Source organism: Lepisma saccharinum, chromosome 3 (genome assembly GCF_977018435.1).
Source record: "Lepisma saccharinum chromosome 3, izLepSacc3.1, whole genome shotgun sequence".
NCBI classification, from domain to species: Eukaryota; Metazoa; Arthropoda; class Insecta; order Zygentoma; family Lepismatidae; genus Lepisma; species Lepisma saccharinum.
Window position 1 is genome coordinate 110431287 of NC_139231.1, and position 21554 is coordinate 110452840.

The 21554-nt window shown below is 39.3% G+C and overlaps 1 non-coding gene across 1 annotated transcript; it reads right to left on the minus strand.

Moving 5' to 3' along the window:
• Positions 1–21174: 21174 nt before the first annotated feature.
• On the minus strand, positions 21175–21249 carry TRNAT-UGU (transfer RNA threonine (anticodon UGU)). Its single transcript has one exon. It is a non-coding gene; the product is annotated as a tRNA-Thr (tRNA).
• Between the last annotated feature and the right edge of the window lie 305 nt (positions 21250–21554).

Genomic DNA, 21554 nt, shown 5'->3' on the forward strand with positions numbered 1-21554 from the left:
TAGCTGGCGTCACTGGTTGTATTGCTTTCTGTGTGTTCTGCTATTTGCAGAGCAATGGAGAAGCATGGCCAAGAAGCGTACGTGGAGTTTCAATAGGGACCTGCAAAATGATTATAAATTCCTGTATCTTGACACAAACTAAACTCTCGCATTGTGTGTCAGATGTGTGGAGTTTTATGAACAGTCGTTGAAGAATAGAGTTGTTCTCAAGAAGATTGGTTCTTCTCAGGGCCGGACTGGAACACCGGGTAAAATCTCGGCGCGACCTCTCAGTGCCCTTGCGGCGCCTCCCCCCAACTGCTCACAATTGGTGCCCTCTTGGGGAAAATTGCCACCGCCCTCTTGGCAGTTGCAGTCCGGCCCTGGCTTCTGACAAATACTTCTGGCATTCCTCAACTGCAGCGTAAGACTAACACCAAACGTTGATCAGAAGGGCCCAGAAACACAATGTCATACCGAAATTATAATTATGAACATCTTTTGACAACTTTAGATCACATCTCAATTTATTGTTTATGATGTATCATTTATGCGATCCATACTTTAACAACATGCTAATAACAATAATAATTATGAAATTAGGCCTAACCGATTTTTCAGGAAAAGGGGGGTGTAAACGGACCTCTTTGGGATGTCCCGTTTTCGGGTGAAAATATTATGGCCGTATGATGAAACTGACGAATGGACACTGACAAACATCCATACTTTGCTTTTTTGCCACTTTTGGCTAATCGCGAAGACGAGGATGAGTGATGATGATATGATGAAATTGATGAAAGGGCACTCACACAAGAGCACCCAGACTGGTATTCGAACCCAAGCACCCTGGCATCCTAGCTTGCCGTGATAACTACTTCGCCACGGAGATAGGCAAAACAATTTTCGATTTTATACAACATAACACCACCGATTTAACTCACCACGTTCGCTTCTCGAAGAAAGTTACCAAGTTCTTGCCCCAGAAAAAAGTTGACCGAAGGAATGACAGTCTAAGCACAAAATGAACGTAGCCATTTTTAAAGTATTAACGGTCAACCGCAATGAATGTAATTTTAACGATTCAGTTTTTCGCAGGAATAACGTAACTCGTAAAGATCATCTGATCAAGTCGCATCCCTTATAGCCGTAGCGGTATAAAACGCAAGCGTGCTCTCTTAACAAGATTTCGTCAAAGCTAATTACAAAACAACCTCTCTTAACGAATATTCAAGACTGCCAGAATGTAGACTTTACTTTACAATCACCATCTGTATCCTTACACTATAATTACCATTGCATTGCCGTGGTACTGTTCAGAAGTACAGGGTGGGGCAAGAAACCTGATGATTTTAAAAATGATATAATACAGTACAGTGGCGTAGCAACATATCGCAAGGCCCTGGGCGAGATTAGAATGCGAGCCCCCCATCCCTTCTTTACATTTGAAATCTCAATGTGAATCGATACAAAATTTTCAGGGTTACGTCAGCAATTTATCAATTGCTTACAGCAATTCCAACAGCATTTCGCCGACCACCGTGATAGAGTGGTTAGCAGACCGCGCTGGGTTTGAATCCCGGGCTGGACATTGGTGTTCTTTATGAGTGTAACTTTATCAATTTCATCATATCACCATTAATCCTTATCGCCGCGATTAGCCCAAAGTGTAAGAAAATCGACGTAAAATAACCTATCTCAATCAATTCAACCGCATTTCGGATTTTCTTTGTAGCACATTTTTGGATCTGCCACCCTCAAAAAAATCCTGGCACATTATATACCTCATTAGAAAGGAATGAAACAACCCAAGCATTTAATGACAGCGTCGAATGACATGGGTACCTGGGAGAAACCCTGGGGGGTAAAGGCGGTCAGGGGCGTGATGCTGATCATATCACCTCCACTCACGACCGGATCAAGAAAGTGTGGGGCGTTACCCCCACACCCCCCATACGCCTTCATGGCGTGGTGCTAAGCACAGGGGAGCATTTTACCTTTCTGATTTACACCAACAATAAGTTCGTCATCTTGCAAATGGCGTTTCAACAATGAAAGTGCGGTGCGTTGCGTTCCACGGCTCCATGGTGACTGAAATGGCAGATAGTGTGGAGTGGAATTTCCACCACTTCCCCTCCCACGACCCCACCCCACGACGCGACGCAATAACAAAACAACAATCGGTACGGTATTTCTTCCCCAGAAAATAAAAGTTTCAGCAACCGAGTCCGGCAGTTTGTGGACCAAAATGGACGCCATTTGCAATATGTTATTTTCCACACTTATTCTTGGTTTAAATCATTATTTTCTTTTTTCAACACATATGGCTGTAAGACTAGCACATGAATAAATACGAACTGTTTTCATTTACTGTGTTATATCATTTTAAAAATCATCAGCCTTTTCTGCTACACCTTGCATGTCCCTCATCGCTCGCTATTTTTTGTAAAAAAAAAAGCGCTAATTTTACGTCGCAGAATTGTTTATGTCTTGCGATACTGTAATCAGAAGATATGGAGGAACGCGATACAATTTATTGAGAATGCTGAAGCAGTTAATTGAATTGGAATATGACCATGCTCAAGGTCCCGGGTTCGATCCCCGGCCGGTTCAAATCCGGGAACTTTTCTAACGTTGGAAGCGGTCCCGGCGCCCACCCAGCGTCGAATAACATGGGTACCTGGGGGAAACCCGGGGGGTAAAGGTGGTCAGGGGCGTAATGCTGATCATATCACCCCCACTCATGACCGGATCAAGAAAGTGTGGGGCGTTACCCCCACACCCCCTATACGCCTTCATGGCGTAGTGCTAAGCACAGGGGTAGATAGCATGTGAATGTATCAATTTAGTAAATTTTATTTGTAATTTTTAATCGTGTGACAACGGTCTAAGCAGTGGCATGTCCAATGGGGGTTGGTGGGGGTCATAACCCCTGTTTGGCTTAGTATTCATGAAAAAGGAGAACTTCATAGGCAGAAAAAAATGGCAAAATGAGGGCTGACTACTAAAAAAGTATACGTAAGCCAAAGTCTGAGCACGCCACTGGGCCTAAGGTGATCTGCGGCAAGATTAGGAGTTGGGGTAATATAATCTTCTTCCTTCGACTCAGTTGTTCTGAAGTGCCTTTCTCAATTCCCTAGTTACGATGACGTCACTTGCGTGTGATATTAGTTGACGTGGAAGCCTCCTCGATTCGGAAATCTTGAGATATGTTTAATATTAATTGAGATTTGCAATACGTTCTCGAGGGTGTTAGAGGGTTGTGTTCATGTCATTGGATCTTGTTAAGGCCGCTCCTTCTGGTGTGATTAATACCCAAAGGAGCGTCGGTCTTGTTAAGTTTCCGAACGTCGTCAAGTAATTTAGTTGAGTCTCCCGAGTGTAATACTTCAAGCGATCAAGAAGTGACTTTCAAGGCAATTTCCCTATAACAAGGAAACTGGCCAAACTGCAAAATTCGATGAAGCGGCAACACACTGTAAACGCATCTCATGTCAAACTCGCGAGTCCTTCCCTTACACTTCGAAAGATCTTTTATGAGTGATCTAAGTTTTGCTTCTACTACTGTACATCAAGAGAAAATGAGGCTATACTGCACAACGGCCCTTGTGTTTTACCGTTTCGAAGTAAAAATAAATATATGTTCATTCCTAATTCATACTTCGACATGACACTGTGCGTTTTCCAATTAGAAGTTCCAGTTCTATATAATAATAAAATTTTACTACATTACTTGCCATAGCTGCTCTCCTTTATCGAAATACATGTTGTAAACACACAGTATTGCCAGGTCGAACTTTTTATTTCAACGTGGACATATCTGCGAATTTCCACTAGGATTCAACTTTATTTATTTCGTGTTTTCATCCGTATTTATGATGTTCATTTTATTTTTTGATATTGAGGTTTCTATTTCTTTATAACTGCAATTTATTTTCGTTCATTTGAGTTGTTTTTCTTCAATTTGTATGGAAAATATATCGGTTTTCGTTATTTTATTGTCATATTGCCGCTTCTGTTGTGTTCTTCAGACCACTTAAAGCTCCAGTATTACAGAAAGTTGCATAAAATTTGTAAATTCCTGTTGCAACGTTCCCAATTTTTTTGTATCCTGAGAAATACAAAGTTTCTTTGTGGAATATTTTGCCAACGTAGCGCAATGTATCTCTCAGGAAAGTTAAGCATAATATATGTTTTTTTTATTCACAAAGTGAAACGTAGGAAATTGTGATATTCCTTTATAATTTTGTGATGAAAAATAAATATTTTCAATTTTTATATATTTTACCATGTTTTTACATGCATTGCAAGGAGTGAGTTTCAACAAGGTAATTACACTGCTCTGTCAAACATAGACATTACATTTTGTGTACAGTGTCTCTCAAAAGTTTTAGGACAACGATATTTTAAACTAGGCAACCCAATTTACACAAGGCGTTGGTGGGTTGCGTGTAGAGTTAGGCTCAATTTCAGGGTTGCCACATGCACATATTATATAGTATATATGAAATAAGCGAAAGAAAGAAATCTAAGTACGAGTATTATTGTATCAAACTTGAAAAATATCAGTATTATATTTGTTGTAAATGAAAAATACTTTCTGAAAGAAAAAAAAAACGATTTTCTAGTACTTCATTGCTGATGAGTCTACACAAAGAAAAGAGGAGAGAGGAAACGGAAGGGGACAAAAGAGAGGAGAAGAGGAAAGGTAAAGGAGGGAAGAAAATAGAGGACAGAAGTGGATAGGAGAAGTAATGAGGAGAAAGGAAAAAATATTCGAGTAGAGATGATGAAAATGGAGCAAGAGGAGATACGAGGAGGAAAACGAGATGATAGAAGAGGAGAGGAGAGGAAGAGACGAGAAGAGGGGAGTGGAGAATAGAGTAAAAGAGAGAAAAAGGGAAGAACGAAAAGAAGAGGAGAATAGTGCAATGGAGTCGGAAATCGAAGAGAGGAGTGGAGAAGAGTGGGATGGAGAAAAGATAAGAGAAAAGTAGGGAAGGCGATATGAGATAAAAGCAGAGGAGAAGGAGGTAAAAGAAGAAGGAGAAGGAGAAGAGAAGAACATAAAGGACTGGAGTCGAGAGGAGAGAAGACGTAGTTGCAGAAAATATCGTCTCGGCGTCAAGAATTGCTGCATTGTTCAAATTTTCGACATGAAACAATCAATAACACTTTGAAATGTATTAAAGAATGTATTATTTCGGTGCGAAATGCCTTTTGGCTGAGTACAGAGCAAGAAAAAATCTTCCACGTAAGATCTTTGATTTTACCTGCGATTATATAACTTAAAACATGAATGTAATTTTAATATTTATAAGAATTATCCAATTTTTGTCCACTTCTCGGTTCGTTGAAATGGAGATTTTGTAATTTAATATTTCCCCTCCCCCCATCGTTAATTCCAAACTGAATCATTCCGTTTCACACGGCGTGGACAATGAACACAATGGGATATGTCTAAAAATTACAAAAAAAATTCTCCCACCGGAGGGGTTTGAACCTACGACCTTCAGGTTGGCAATCCTTAATGTTAACCACTACCCTACAAGCTTTCGTTCCTGAAACCAGTTACAAGAAACTGCCCAATGTGAAATGTAGATGCAACTCTCCTCCTACATGTAATGTGCAAATAACACTTGTTTGTAACAAAGCAAACGAAGGCACGCGTAGAATGAATCGGCGAAAACATTTAATGGGGAATTGCACATGATAAAAACTTTTCAGTCGATATTTGTGGAGGTATCTTTGCATTGAACTCGAGTGGAAAAATGGGTAAAATTAGTGTGTCCTGAATTGCCACAAATATAAATAGTTATTTCATTAATATTTGTCAATGTCTTTGAAGAAGTACACAATTATCGTTAGAGTATCATCATCGTGTACATGAAAATATCCATTTGAACGTGTGTCAATTCATTTTTCTTATATATATAAATTCCAGATGCAAAACAATGTAACGACTTTACTCTGCTATTACAAATAACGTCACCATGCTCTTCATTAGTAAAAAAGGAATTAAAAAAAGAGAACACCTCGAAAGGAGAATCGAACCTGAGACCATCAGCAGCCCAATCGAGAACTCTAACCACTATTTTTTTTTTTAAAGGAAATACCACCTACAGGGAGGTATCGCCCACCATTTACACTTTTTCTCACTTTTACACTTTTCTTTTGTTACAGTTTCTCAATTTCGTATCATCTGGACAAACACAAATACCCATGCCTTACCCGAGACTCGAACCTGGAACCCCTGACGTTGTAGCGCGCTTTGCTAACCACTCTTTTTTTTTTTTTTTTTTTTTTTTTTTAAAGGAAATACCCCTACACAGAGGTATCCCCCACCATTCACACATTTTCTCACTTTTACACTTTTCAATTGTTACAGTTTCTCAGTTTCTCATCATCTGGACAAACACAAATACCCATGCCTTACCCGGGACTCGAACCCGGAACCTCTGGCGTTGTAGCGCGCTCTGCTAACTACTCTTTTTTTTTTTTTTTTTTTTTTTTTTTATTGTCTCATTCTGATATACAAGTTATGGAATTACATTGTTTTTGACATAAGTGTATTATTGCTATTACAATTTGTATTTCTATCTGGTTAACCTTTCCATTTTTGTTTGACCTAAATTAAGTATAAAGCACTATTAAGAAATTTGCATACCATTTCTTCCTTGCTTGGAGAGGAATTTTTTCATATTGTTCTTGCAAGAAGATACTGAATTGTTTCTGAAAACTGCTCTCGTCATTGGGAAATATATATAATAAGTATTCTGTTATCAACCATTGTACTGCTCGTTGTTTTGTTGGTGGAAAAAAATTGAAGTCAGGAAAAACTATATCTGTATCCGTAAACTTTGTTACGGAGGTGCGGCATATACGACTGAGCATTGTTCGCAATTTGTTCCACACCGTGGAGGAGTTGCGACACTTTGTTATCCTGTGGGCTAAAGAGTCAGGCACGTTGCATGATATACAGTTAGGAGAGTCACTGATTCCATATTGGTATGTCCTATCTCTTGTCACTATAACACGATGAACCACTTTGTACCATATTGATTGGCCAGCTTTTGAAAGATGTTTGGCGGAGACATTTTCCCATATTTGTGGCCAATTATGTGTGTTGAAATCCTTGACTATTCATGGTACTGTGTGCTTGAAACTATTGATTTCACTATATAACTTTTTAACAGATGGTGTAATTGTCTCATGTCGTAATAACTGGTAGCATACCTGTAAGGCGATGTCCTTATAAAACAAAAACCTTTTGGGGATACTTTGGATATCGATGGGAGCTTCTAATGGAATGTTTTGTATTATCATCTGTATACTTGCTTGGGTCGTTGACTCGTGCAGTGAGAACGCTGTTTGAAGGCCAGTCCGTACAAACAATGCTCTTGCCTGTGTGTTCACGTGGATTAGTGCCAACCCACCTGTCTTCTCTGATAACGTGACCTCATTTATTGCCACCCGGAAAATTGTATCGTGCCACAAAAAGCAGCCAACAGCTTTGTTGACCTTGGCTAAGTGCTGTGTTTTGAAGGGCAGGATTTTTGCTACATACCAAAGTTTAGAGAGAGCAAAAACGTTGATAAATCTTACTCGTGCTTTTAAACTCAGAGAGCGCATCTTGTTCACTCTGAGGACGTAGATTGCCCTCTCGCACGTAAGCTTACTATTGGCTTCGATCGTTTCATCGATATTTGCATAGAAGTTTATACCTAAAACTTTTATTTTCTTGTCTACAGGGATCTCCGTATTTTTTGTGAAAGGATTCTCCTTGCCAAGGGGCATCAGGAATGACTTCCGATTGTTTAGTTTTGCTCCTGATGTGAGCTCAAAGTGATGTATTTGGCTTTTAACACTGTCCAGATCTCTTTCATCCTTGAGAAAAATCGTGACGTCGTCCATGAAACTGCCAACTTGTATTGTGGTGGAAGCCATAGAAATGCCGTGTAAATGGTGCTGGATACTAAACAAAAAGGGGGCTATGGTGAGAACATACAAAGTGCTACTCAAGGGACTACCTTGTAGTACACCCCGTCGCATTCTAAAACTTGTTGTCAAGAAACCATTTATTTTGAGTTTTAGCAGCATATGATTATATAATGTTTTTATCCAATTAAGAAAAGTGTCTCCGAAGCCATATGCTTTTAAGACATTGTACAGATATTCGTGGCTCACTCTGTCATATGCTTGTGAAAAGTCTAAAGATAGAATTGCCTCTGATGCATTCTTATTTTGTTTGGTAATAATTACGTCTCTTATCGTTTGTAGCAAGTGATGTATACTTTGGGACGTATTACAAGCGAACTGTAAATTGCCAATAAGTTTAACCATATATTTTTTTAAACGCTGATTTATGCACCTACTTATAAGTTTGATGTCACTGCTCAATATGGAAATTGGCCTAAAATCTGTGACGAACTTTGGATTTGACTTTTTGGGAACTAACACTATAACTCCCGTGCTACTGGTCTTCCCTATTGTCCCTGTTGTCAACACTTCGTTGACCCATTCCGTTAATTCGTCTCCTATTAGATCCCAGAAACATTGATAGAATTCTGATGGTAATCCATCTTCGGCTGTAGTTTTATTCCTCGGAGCTTTGAATACTGCATCATGAACCTCCTTTTTACTAAATGGTTGTGTGAGCTCAGTTCTTTCATTTTCTGTCAGTGTCGCAGGGAGGTAGTTCAAAAAATTGCATTGCGTTTCTGTGGCATTAAAGGCTTGACCAAGAAGATTTTTATAGTATTGCAAAAACCTGTCGTGTATACTATGAGGGCTGGTGACAACTTCACCGGAATCTAAAGTTAATTTATGAATAACGTGACTCCTGGCGTGTTTATGTTCTTGAAGAATGTGACTTAGTGTGGCTTGCTCGTCTGGGTCTATAGGAAGAATCTTGCTCTTTATTATTGCTGCAGATTTTCGTTTCCTATGTATAGCAAGTAATTGCGCTTTTATTTCATTTGCATAGGGACGATCGAAATTACCTTGCAGTGCTAAACGGTGGAGATCATTCAAGACTGCATATAAAAAATTATATTTGTTTCTTTGATCTCTACTAACCTCTGCACTGAAGAATTTACTGACCTGACGAAATTTAGGCTTAACTCGAGTTTCCCACCACTCGATTAGGGTCTTTTGCACTGGCCGAGAGGCCTTGAGTTCGTTCCACGTTTCCCTGATTAGCTGGACATAACTGCCATTGCGTAATAATGTGCTATTTAAAAGCCAGTATCCGCTACCTTGTCGGGGTTTGACCAAATCTAAATTTATTTTGAGAATTGGAACACTATGGTCACTAAAGCATACTGGAAAATTTTGAACACTAATTATATATTCCTGAAATCTGGGTGCGACATAAAACCTATCAATCCTTGACGCACTATTGGAGGTGATATGTGTGTAACCTTGACTTTCGCCATTGGTGTGTATCCAAGCGTCACGCAGTTGTAACCCCTGCGTTAATTCATAGAGCGCACGAGAGAAGTTGTATCCTGGATTTTGATCTTGTGAACGAATTACGCAGTTAAAATCTCCCACTAGTATAGTGTCTAGTGTGTGGGATGTCAACTCGGGCCCTACAACTGTTGAAAAAAAATCTTCTCTTTCCCGTCTGTTTTGGCTTCCTGACGGAGCATACACATTACAGAGAAACACTGAGCCTAATTTGGCACTTATTTGTCTGCCGGTGGGATGGGGCACTACATTACGTAAATCCAAGTGTCGCCTACATGCTATGGCAGTCCCTTGTGCAAAAGGATTAAAATTGTTGTATACTTTAAACATGCTCAGTACAGAAAAATCGTCTATGGCTACCTCTTGTAAGAGGGCCACATCAATAGACGATTTAATGAGAAAGTCATTGAGAGCAATTAGTTTTGTCTGACTTCGCATTTGATTCAAATTTATAGATGCCAAGGTAAATGTTTGCATGATTATAACTGTCCACAAAAGAAAACTAAACTTACTTACTTTCTTCAACATTACTAAACTCTAATTTCTGCCTATAATGCATTAACTATGCTTTCCACTGAATAAATCTGGGGTAAGTTTGTTACTCGTCGAAGGTTTCTCTTTAGTTACATTTGCTGAATTACTTGTTAAACTAACCTTTAAAACATCTTGGTTTGGGGTACCAGGTTCTACTCTACATTCGTTATGAACTATTGTGGAACTTACGCATTCATTATTTTTCTTCTTCTTTCTACGTAGCACCATGGACTCTTCCGCCACTGAGCGTAACCTTGATACAGATCTTGACCGTGATTTTCTAGGAGAGGTAACTACGGGGAATTCTGCGTCCGCGAACAAAGCACTTGGGGGTGGGGGCGGGGGTATGTGATGCATCTCCTTCGAAGTGGTCAATGTTGGCTGCTCCATCTCTTCCCTTCCTGTTGGTTCATTCTTCTCACTAACTTCCTGTCTGGTACCTGTCTCCTCGTCGGTGATTCTGGGGCTATCCGTGTTCCCTCCAGTGTTATCTCCTGACGCAGGGACTTCTGCAACTGGTGGAGCTGAATCTCTTGGTTTAGTCCGTACGGGTAGCACAGTTGGTTCATATACCATTGGGACATTATCAGCGGGTATATTAACCGGCCCCCGGCGGGGCTGGTTTCCAGAGGATCGACGCTTAGGACACTGTGCGACTACATGACCCTCCTCGGAGCACGCTATGCAGGTACGAACCTGCCCAGGGTATGTTACCCAATATGAGTCTCCATTCATGTTTACATATGAGGGTATGGGTTTACGTAGTACCATTTTGATCAAGACACGTCCAGTTCGAGTGGTGTAAATGTGATCTGCAGAGTATGTCTCGTCTTCGATTTTCAACACTTCCCCATAAGACCTCATGACACGACTTATCACTTCTGCACGTAATTCAGTTGGGACTACATGGATTCTAACAATTACATGTCGCTGGTGGGCCCATTCTACTTCTACCTTATGATCACCATCTACGTCACTATAGATTACCTCAGCACCAAAATCATTTAGTAACCGTTCGCCTACCACTTTTGACGCAAATTTCACGTACAAACACTTACGAAAGTAATCTATTTCAAAACTGAGCACTTGGTTCGTAGGCACTTGGTAGACACCATGAAACCATCGATGAAAATCCAATGACGTAGGTCTCGTTTTGACATCAATGAAAACAAATTTCAAGGTGTTTTCTCTTTGTATATTCATCGTGAACTATTTCATCGTATCTTCACTGGCTCACGGTAATTGTAGCCAAAACCTCGCTTGCACTCCAAGGGAAAAAAAACCACTAACACAAAACTATCAAACCGTTTACGGCCCTAGCTAACTCGTACAGTTCGATCACTAAGCCTTCTCACGCGAAGAGCGGAGCTCGCTACGAACTGCTTCCTGCACGATTTGCAGGCAGACTGACTCCGCCACGGAGGTCGACTCCACTCCGCCACGGAGGTCGACCTCCACTACACCACGCCATTTCCTTCCGTTGTAACAACGATTTTTAAGTATCCTGTTCCTCCAATATTGTAACTGTCATTGGGTATACATGTAGTTGAACTATTACTTTAGTTTTGAATTGCTTTCTTGTAGTATGCTTGTTTACTGACGCAGTGTCGTGTCCAGAACAGTCTTATGAAATGTATTTGCTGTTGTGTAAGTAACACGAAATAATTACACCGCTTGCGAACTGCCAAATGTGCGAAAACGTTATACGTAAACAGGCGAAAAATTGTATTAAGAAAATCGCATCACATTTGACAGTGTTAGTCAAGAGGTAGAAGAAGCTGACCAATGTGAAATGTAGATTCAGACTGTTCTGGACACGAGACTATGTCAGTAAGCAAGCATTTCGTCTGTTGCAGTATCACAGGAAGAGAACATCGTCCGGCAATGTTTAAGCCTCTAGATATTTTCCAATAATAATGTCTAATCACAATAATATGTTGGAAGAAATAACTCGCATTTTCACAACTACCAATATTCTCGTTTCTTTTCATCATTCGAAAATTATTTCTCGAAGATAGTTCCTATACTACAAGAAAGTATATAAATATTAAAATTACATTCATGTTTTAAGTGATATAATCGCAGGTAAAATCAAAGATCTTACGTGGAAGATTTTTTCTTGCTCTGTACTCAGCCAAAAGGCATTTCGCACCGAAATAATACATTCTTTAATACATTTCAAAGTGTTATTGATTGTTTCAGGTCAAAAATTTGATCAATGCAGCAATTCTTGACGCCGAGACGATATTTTCTGCAACTACGTCTTCTCTCCTCTCGACTCCAGTCCTTCCAGTATTTTTCCAGTCTTCTCCTTCTCCTTCTTCTTTCACCTCCTTCTCCTCTGCTTTTATCTCATATCGCCTTCCATACTTTTCCCTTATCTTTTCTCCATCTCACTCTTCTCCACTCCTCTCTTCGATTTCCGACTCCATTGCACTATTCTCCTCTTCTTTTCGTTCTTCTCTTTTTCTCTCTTTTATTCTACTCTCCACTCCCCTCTTCTCGTCTTCTCCCCTCCTCTGCTCTCATCTCACTTTCCTCCTATCTTTTCTTCTTTGCTCCATTTTCCTCATCTCTCAATGAATCTTTTTCCTTTCTTCTCACTACTTCTCCTCTCTTTGTCTATCCTCTCTTTCTTCTCACCTTTGCTTCTCTTTTCGCTTTCTCTTTATCCTCTCCTTTGTCACAATTCGTTTCCTCTCACCTCTTTTCCTTTCTGTAGACTCATCAGCGATGAAATGCTAGAAAACCTTCTTTTTTTTCTTTCAGAATGAATTTTGTCATTTGCGATATAATAGTGATATTTTTATATTTTTATACAATAATGCTTTTTATTTCTTTCGCTTATTTCATAAATATCTATTCTGCACATGGCAACCCTGAAATTGAGCCTAACTCTACACGCAACCCACCAACGCCTTGCGTAAATTGGGTTGCCTAGTTTAAAATGTCGTTGTCCTAAAACTTTTGAGAGACACTGTACATAACACATGTTTGTCCTTTCGGGTAGTTTCTACATATATACTTCATGCCTCATTTAGTCCAATGATTCACCGCAGATCATAATTATTAGCCGTCATCCGATGAGCCAGGGGTCTCACAACAAAGGTTTTCCTTATTCTTTTTGATGGTTATACAGCATCTTCCTGAGATGGGCAGACTCGTTTCCTCCTTGTGTTCAATAATGTACCTACAATGTCAGCTCGAAACTTTTTCAGTGGCTCATGGTGACCAACTTCTAAGAATTTAACTCTGGGGTCATTACATTATTTGCAATAGAAAATTCATCATCTTGAAGTGATACCATATGTGCGAAACTCGAGCTTCCTTTTTTCAACCTCTTAAATCAGAAATTCTGTGTCAGGTAGAATCCATGGCGTGCCCATGATTTTCGAAAGTGGTCTATGTGTACATTTTTGTTAGCAAGCCCTAATTTTCCGTCTTTCCTGATTTTGACATCCCTTCCTTTTTTTAGATATATTGGGTCAAAGGGGGGCCCACCAAACCCACTTTTGGCACGCCACTGGGTGGAATGACAGTCTTAATCTTTCATGGTTTCTACGAGTTCCATAAAACATGCAAAGTGGAATTTTCTAAAAAAGTAGTAAATAATTCGAATTATGCTGACCTAGGCAGAAATTTATTTCATTATAAAACATAAACTACACGTAACGTTTCAACCTTCTAGCAAGGTCTTCTTCAGACTCTGTACCAAGTACAAATGTAACCAGGTACACAACAGGACGATATATATACACACAAAAATACTCCCCTCCAGACTATTAGAAAGTTGTTCTGGAACAATCTAGCAGGTGGCTTTCCCTTGTCAACTGTACTTTCACTTGAAAGAGAATGTCGCTGGACTCTTTAGCTCACGCTCTATTTCCTTCATTCTTCTTCCTTCTTCTCTCCTCTTTCTCTCTTGCCCTTTCCACTCTTTCTAACACCTTCTTCCATTCTTTGTTTAACTTCAGTCCCCCATTCCAGTTCATTGTGTCTTCTTCACCTTTCTTCTCTATTTCCTTGGCCTCCTTCCATTTTCTCACTAGTATTCTCTTCTCCCTTCCTATCTGCTTAGCCTCATCCCACTTTATGTCATGTCCTGTTCCTCTCATGTGTTTAAATATCGCATTTCTCTCTCTCTTAAGTCGTACATCATCCCTATGTTGTTTCAACCTGTCTTTCAGCCTCTTTTTCGTTTCTCCTATGTACACACTCTGACATTCTTTACATTTCACTTCGTAGATAATCCCTTCCTCTTCCTCTTCTCTGTTTTCCTTTTTCATGTTTGCATTCTTTTCTATTCTTAAGATGCTTCTCCCTCGTACTTTCTAATAGTCTGGAGGGGAGTATTTTTAAGTATATATATATCGTCCTGTTGTGTACCTGGTTACATTTGTACTTCGTACAGAGTCTGAAGAAGACCTTGCTAGAAGGTTGAAACGTTACGTTAATTTATGTTTTATAATAAAATAAATTTCTGCCTTGGTCATCATATTTAGTTTTTATATCATGGAAACAAGGCTTAATGGTGTTAGAATTAGAAAAGTACTTTTGTAAGCAAGTATACTAATATAAAATCTATAAAATCTGCCACTTCTGTGGCCATGTCTAGTGAGTAGTCAACTCCCAATCTGCCATCAAAGTTTCTGGATTTGAATCGCAGCCGGGCACATGTTTCTCTTGAAAGTGTCCTTCCATAAATTTCATCCTATATAATCAATGATATTTAGCACCATAATTAACTCGAAATTGTAGGAAAAGCTAAGAAAAATAGAACAAATAAGAAAATAGTGCAAAATTTGAAATAATATTATCTATTGTTTTTAGTAAGACAGAAGAGTATACAAATCTTATAACATAATTGAAATTATGTATGAATAGAAGTATAGAATAGAATTTTGAAGTAAAAGTTGTTGAAAGAAAGAAAGTGAAAAACATATTGAATGTGAACAATATCAAATGCTTACATCACAACCTGGTTCCAAAATCTAATTATGCTAAAATGAGCTTTAAATCTTGTAAGATAGGTTCGAATTTCACTCCCTATATTTGGCGAAATATAATAGATACAGCTCTATTTTCTACATTCCACACTTTACGGCATATTTCTCTCGAATATTCAACGAGAAAATTACACAAAAATAACATATTTAAACCACAAATGAAATATACCTACCTGCCTACTGCAGCATGCTTTATTGTTGTACGCCATCTTGCAGCAACTAATATTCCATGCTTCCTTGTATGTTCTACAAAAATTTAACAGATGTCACCACTCGCCAGTACGAAACTTTACATGTATCTTGTAAGATACATTGCCGCTCCTGCGAGAAATCTCAATCTGCTGGTCCTACAGAAGCCCCTATATTACATGTATCTTGAGGCGATGCGATATATTTTTAAAAAAATCGAAATTTGATGCATTTTAATTGCACAATCGCCACCGTTTTTTGAAGGTGAAGAATTGGTTATTTGATTTGCATATATCTCTACTCTACAACAACAATGTGAAACACTGTTCAACTTAGCACAAGGAGGAAAGTTGGTTACAGCAAGAAGTTCAAACCACCCACTTCCTCTCTCGTTGCCCGCTTTATCGAAGTGTTCCATTGTTAAGGGAACTGATATTTTATGCAGAATAACATTACATTATTGGTACAGAGTTTCACAAATTTTAATACCATTGAATCAATCACTTTGAAATTACATTTTGTAAAATAATCGAGACTTTATTCTGTATTTTCCATTAGTTTTTCCCCATTGCCACTACTACATCCAGAAAGCATGACCCAATATTGCCTTTGTGTTAACAAACTACAAACGGAAATTCCTTTTGATGTGTGAACATAACAAATTTGTTTCACCACAGTATTGCATCCTTATTATTAACCGGGAAAAGCTAAAACATAAAATATGGTTTTGTGCAAATGCATTTGAAATGATTAAACACTCCCTCCCCATAAGCTCACGTAGACTTTACCAATCCAATCCGATGAGAAATACACCCTGCGTTCGAATGGGAAAGAAATGAGGGGCGGGGAAGGGGTGAAAAAAACTTTCTCTTTTTCATATTCAAATTAATTTTCTATATAAATGTAGAGGCTGAATTTACAATGCTTCAAATTTCAACACTAACGACGCCAGAAAGAAAAGTGCGGGGAGGCGAAGGGAGTGAAATACTGTAATTTTGATTTGTATTTTTCGTCGCTTGTCTGCCACTTTTGGCTAATCGCGACGAAATGGATGAATAGTGATAAGATGACATTTAGGAATGAACAATGCGAAGCACACATGGGCTGCGCAGGACCCAACAGAAGTCCCTGACTGTGAGTCCAGAAACCAGAGCCTCGTTAATCATTAACAAAACCACGGTGTAGCACACCTCCGGGGCGGAGTGGTTAGCACGAGCACTACGAGGCCAGGAATCACTGGTTCGAATTCCGATCTGTGAGTGTCAACTCATTAATTTCATCACTTTATCACTCATCCTCATCGCTGCAATTAGTCAAAAGTGGCAGAAAAGCGATGCTAAATAACAAAAACAAAACTAAACCAAACACCACGATGTGCTACGTGGTATAAGGGGTTGACACTTAGGTGTCTTCAAAAAGCGTCACTCCTTACATCTCACAAGAGCCATTTGTTGGACTGACATGGGTAGAGCATACATTTTTGGAGACGGTTAATCTCATTATGGAGTTTTTCATTGTTGGACACAAGCTCAAGCTGAAGGGCAGATCGCAGGGCCTTGAGGGGGCATCTGTCTATTTGCTCCTTTTGGGATCATCATCGATTGATTGATTGATTGGTTACTATTAAAAATTATAATGGATGTCTTATCACTTGGGATATTTAATCCTTACACGGGGACATAAATCCCTTAGGAAAAAACTAATTTATGTCAGTGAATTAAATGGAAAACTATCTTGATTAATGGAGACGAACTCCTTATCTAGGGAACATTATAAATCAATAAATATGAATATGAAGAGGAAGAACAAGTAGGCGGACAACATAACCGTGTATCAACAGTGCAAAGAAAACATAAAATAACTGACACTGAGCTATATATTCATACATTTATCGAAGAACACAAACAGACTACTTGAAACACAAGATGAAACAATTTTTAACAACAATTCAGAAAGCAGAAAGAGAAGAAAAGAGTAAACCAAAAGAGAGGAAGATAGAACTCTAAAGGAACAGAAAAAGAATGACAAGGATAGAAAGAAAAATAAAGATATCTGAAAAGTCATATAGAGAGAAAGAGAGAAGACAGGAGAGAGACATAAAATGAGAGAGAGAGAAAGGGAGATAAATTAAGAAGAAGAAAGTACACGTGGAAGAACTAAAATAACTACGCCAATGTTAGTAGTTGAGTTTGTAAGTGACACTCATAATAATGAATGACAATAGACAGGACAACACACAACACCACAGATGAATTAAAATATTGTCGCCTCTGCGAAACAGCTCGTTGAGTGTTGGAATTCACAATCTCATTGCAGACTGTTCCAGGTTCAAGTCCTGACGTGGATATGTCGCTTCTTGTGAGTGAACTTTGATTCATTCCATGTTATCATAATTCATAATCGTGGCCTCGGATAGACTTACGTATTAAGGCAGAAAAGCAACGCAAATTAAGAAAAATACAATAAAAAACAAATGAAAAATGCAAAACCCTTGAAATATTAAGTTCTTGCGATCTGATGAGATCTAACTAACATTGTTACCAATGTAAATGCATGAGTTCTTAGGTAATGTTATCCGCCCCCAAGTTACGCCTCAACTACATTGCTGTGTATACCTCCATCCTGAAACTGCAGAAATTGAAAATGGCACTTCAAGGGATAATTTAATTGCCTTCCTCAATTCAAACTCGACACAAAGTGTCTGTCTGGAATCGAAGCCTGGGCAATGTCCGTGCAGAAACGGGGAGAAACTTAGGATGAACGCATATCAATAATTCGGGAATTGTCTCCCCCCCCTCGCAGTGGCGACGTCAAATTTTCTGCTTTGGGTTGACAACTGGATGCCTGTCAAAGGTTTTGGTCGGCCACATACGTGATACAGACAAGCATGTGTTATTCAATAAAAGGAAGTTTAAATATTGTTCTCAACATTCAAATTCAATGTTGCTTTCCAAATGCGTTAAGTTTTAGGCTCGGATCTCATGGTACAGAGAGAGCGCTCCGTAATCTTGAATCTATTTGATTGTGGTTTCTGTTATTTAGTGTCGCTTTTCTGCCACTTTTGTCTAATCGCGAACATGAGGATAAGTTATGATTAATGAAGGGACACTCGACACTCACAATAAACACCCATACCAAAGCCGGGATTCGAACACGGGACCCCTGGCGTCGTAGCGGTCTGTGCTAACCACTCCGCCACAGAGGCCGGCTCCTAACCTAGAATTGAAAAGTGAAAGAAACCTGAGAAGTCATGCTCAGAGAGAGGGGGGAAGAGACATAAAAGCAGAGAGAGAAAGAAAGATAAAGTAACAAAAGAGGAATGAAAAGAGAGAGGATTAGGAGAGAATACCTGAAGAGTTATATGAGGGAAAGAGAGGAAAATGAGAAACAAAAGCAGAAAGAGAAAATAGATAAAACTAAAACAGAGAAGATAGAAATCTAAAGGAACAGAAAGGAAAATAAAGAAACCTGAAAAAGTCATCTAGAGAGAATGTGAAGAAGAAAGGGAGAGAGAAAGAGATAAAGTAACAAGAAGAAAGAAGAGAGAGATGAAACAGAGAAAGAAACCTGAAAAGTCATGTGAGAGGAAGGAGAGGAAAAGATGGAAACTGAGGGAAAGAAAGAGGACAAGATAAAGTGAGACATACAAAAACAGAGGAAGGAAAAGCTAAAGAAAAGAGAGAATGGAAATTAAAGAAACCTGAAAAGTCACTAGAGAGAGAAAGAGAGGGAAACATGACAGAAAGAGATGAGAGACAGGGAAAGAGAAAGACACATACACAAATAGAGAAAGAAAGAAAGATAAAGCAATAGAAATAGAAAAAAATGGAGAGAGGAAAGAGAGAGAATTACTGACATGGCATACAAAGAGTGGTATAAATGGGAAATAGAGAGAGATACGAAACGGAAGGAGATAGAAACATAGAGAGTAGGTTCCCCACCATAGTTATTATCCGTACATCTAAATTTTACTTTTCATCAGGATATTTGCCTATACGTTTTGACACCACGGTTCTGTAGGTGACTAGACTCATTGTGGAATGGAGTAGCCACAGCCACCCCTGCTCTCCAGTCCTTACGACGAGCTAACAAGCATACTGCATATGCAAGGCGCCACTTTGTGAACTTGTATCCAAGAACACGTCTAGTTAATATCTTTCAAAGTGTGGATGTGAATCCTAATAAGGTCTCGGGTTTCTAAATTAGCTCTCCGTGTTATCCCCCTCTTCTCACGCTCTCTGTATGTGCTGTGCATATAAACCTGGGCGAATTTTCAGCGTTGTTTTTTCCGTTCTTGTACATATTACTGGAATTTGTATAATTCTGTGCCCAGCGGAGGACACCATGTATATTCATTAAGACTTATGCTGTTCCGGAAGTGTTATAAATGGGGACGCCTTTGACAGTTTTCCTCTAACTGCTGCGGACTTTGTGTACGAGCCAGAACTAGTTCGTGTGGCCGGATTGCTGTACCCTGAAGTTAACACGGAGTCTTGAAATGGTGATTAAAAAAAGAACTGTTCTACATATGTCACGTTGTACAACGGGAAAACTAACGCTGCTGTCCTTTGTTCATATCAGATTCTATAATATATAAGTACCTTCTCAGGAAAAGAAAAAGCTGAAAAAAGTGGGATGTTTTGGCGCTATTACATAATTATCATAAATGGTATGTACTTGTGTTCATTCAATTATTTATAACTGTCTTGCACCAGCTCCGTAGCTAGATATTTTGGCGCCAACTCCATGGGACTTGGGGGGGAGGGGATCGAGCCCCCCAAATGTTAACGATGTGGGGGGCAGAGCCCCCCAAATAATTTTGCTTAAGAGGATGTAATGTGTTATTTTGCTTCTCTTGTAAATTTTACTCTGAATTGTGCCACATGAACTTAACTTTAAATACACATTTGAAATGTTCTCGACCATCAACTTACACATTTGAAATGTTCTCGACCATCAACTTTGGGAGGCTGAGACCGCTAAACCATCAACTTTGGGGGGGGGGGGGCTATGACCAGAGACAGCAAAACACATGAATTATTACTATATACTAAGTATGTAATTATGAGTATTGTTAAAAGTTTTACTAAAAAGAACTTCAAAAGATGTGCATGAACTAGGGTAGTGGATGGGACGTTCGGGCTACAAATGGCTCTCACATGACATTCAGAACGAGATCATTGATATATTAGGGAGATCTGTTTTGCGCTCCGTGGTAGCAGATATTAAAAGTCGGGAATATTTTGCTATTATGGTTGACGAAACTTGTGACATATCCATCCGTGGACAACTAATATTCTGCATTCGAACTGTGAATAAAAATTTTGATATTTTTGAGGAATACATAGGCTTTTATGAGATTCCGAACACTGAGGCCAAAACTTAAAAAAAGTGAGAGAGTGAGTCATTCATTAATTTATTTCAGTGATCAGAACCCCACCAATAATTTTGACTAGTCGGCGCCCCTGCACAGGATTGGGGTTCGGTGCTCCCAATCCCCACCCGCACTACCAAACACCGTCATTTTATGTGCGTCCTTCAATATTTTCTTCTTGTGCCATGGTTTGCGATTGTACATTTTACAAATTTTGAAATGAGGAAACAAAGAGAAACTCGTTAAAAATAATATAGGTTATATTCAAAGATTCATAGTTTCCAATTCTGATTTTTTAAAAAAAGTTTAGGATATTTAAGAATATTTCAGTTGTGTCTTAGTGTCCGAAGAACATGTACTATTACCACTACTTTGTCAAACAGAAAATTCCAGTAGTGTGCTACCAGAATATACCTCTGCCAAATGTAAATTTCTCCGTCGCATATTCCTTGTCGTTAAAAGAAATGCTTTGAATGGCGCCCTCGCTACGGACTTGTTTAGCATCACAGATGTACAAACACACTCTCTCTCTCTCTCTTTGAATTGCTGTTTTAAGTCCACTTTATGCACAGTAACGCTAATCGGGACTGGACCTACAGTTTAAAGTGGGATCCGAACCACTTGTGCCTCCACCGGGTATCGAACCCGGGACCCCTTGATTACAAGGCAAATACGCTACCACTGCGCCATGGGGGAGGCCCTCTCTCTCTCTCTCTCTCTCTCTCTCTGTATATATATATATATATATATATATATATATATATATATATATATACAGAGAGAGAGAGAGAGAGATGGGGGTAGCATCCTGACCTTTGGTGCGAGCAGTACCGGGTTCGATTTCCGTTGGTACCCCCAAAATTTCGGGGTTGACCTAGGGTCGTGACGATAATTGGGGAGCTACTTGCAAAGATGAAGATACGGGCTCCGGTCACGAAAGCCAGAAAACAGGGGAGATGGGACTCGATTCGCTGACCACATGGCACCCAATGAAAATGCAGCTT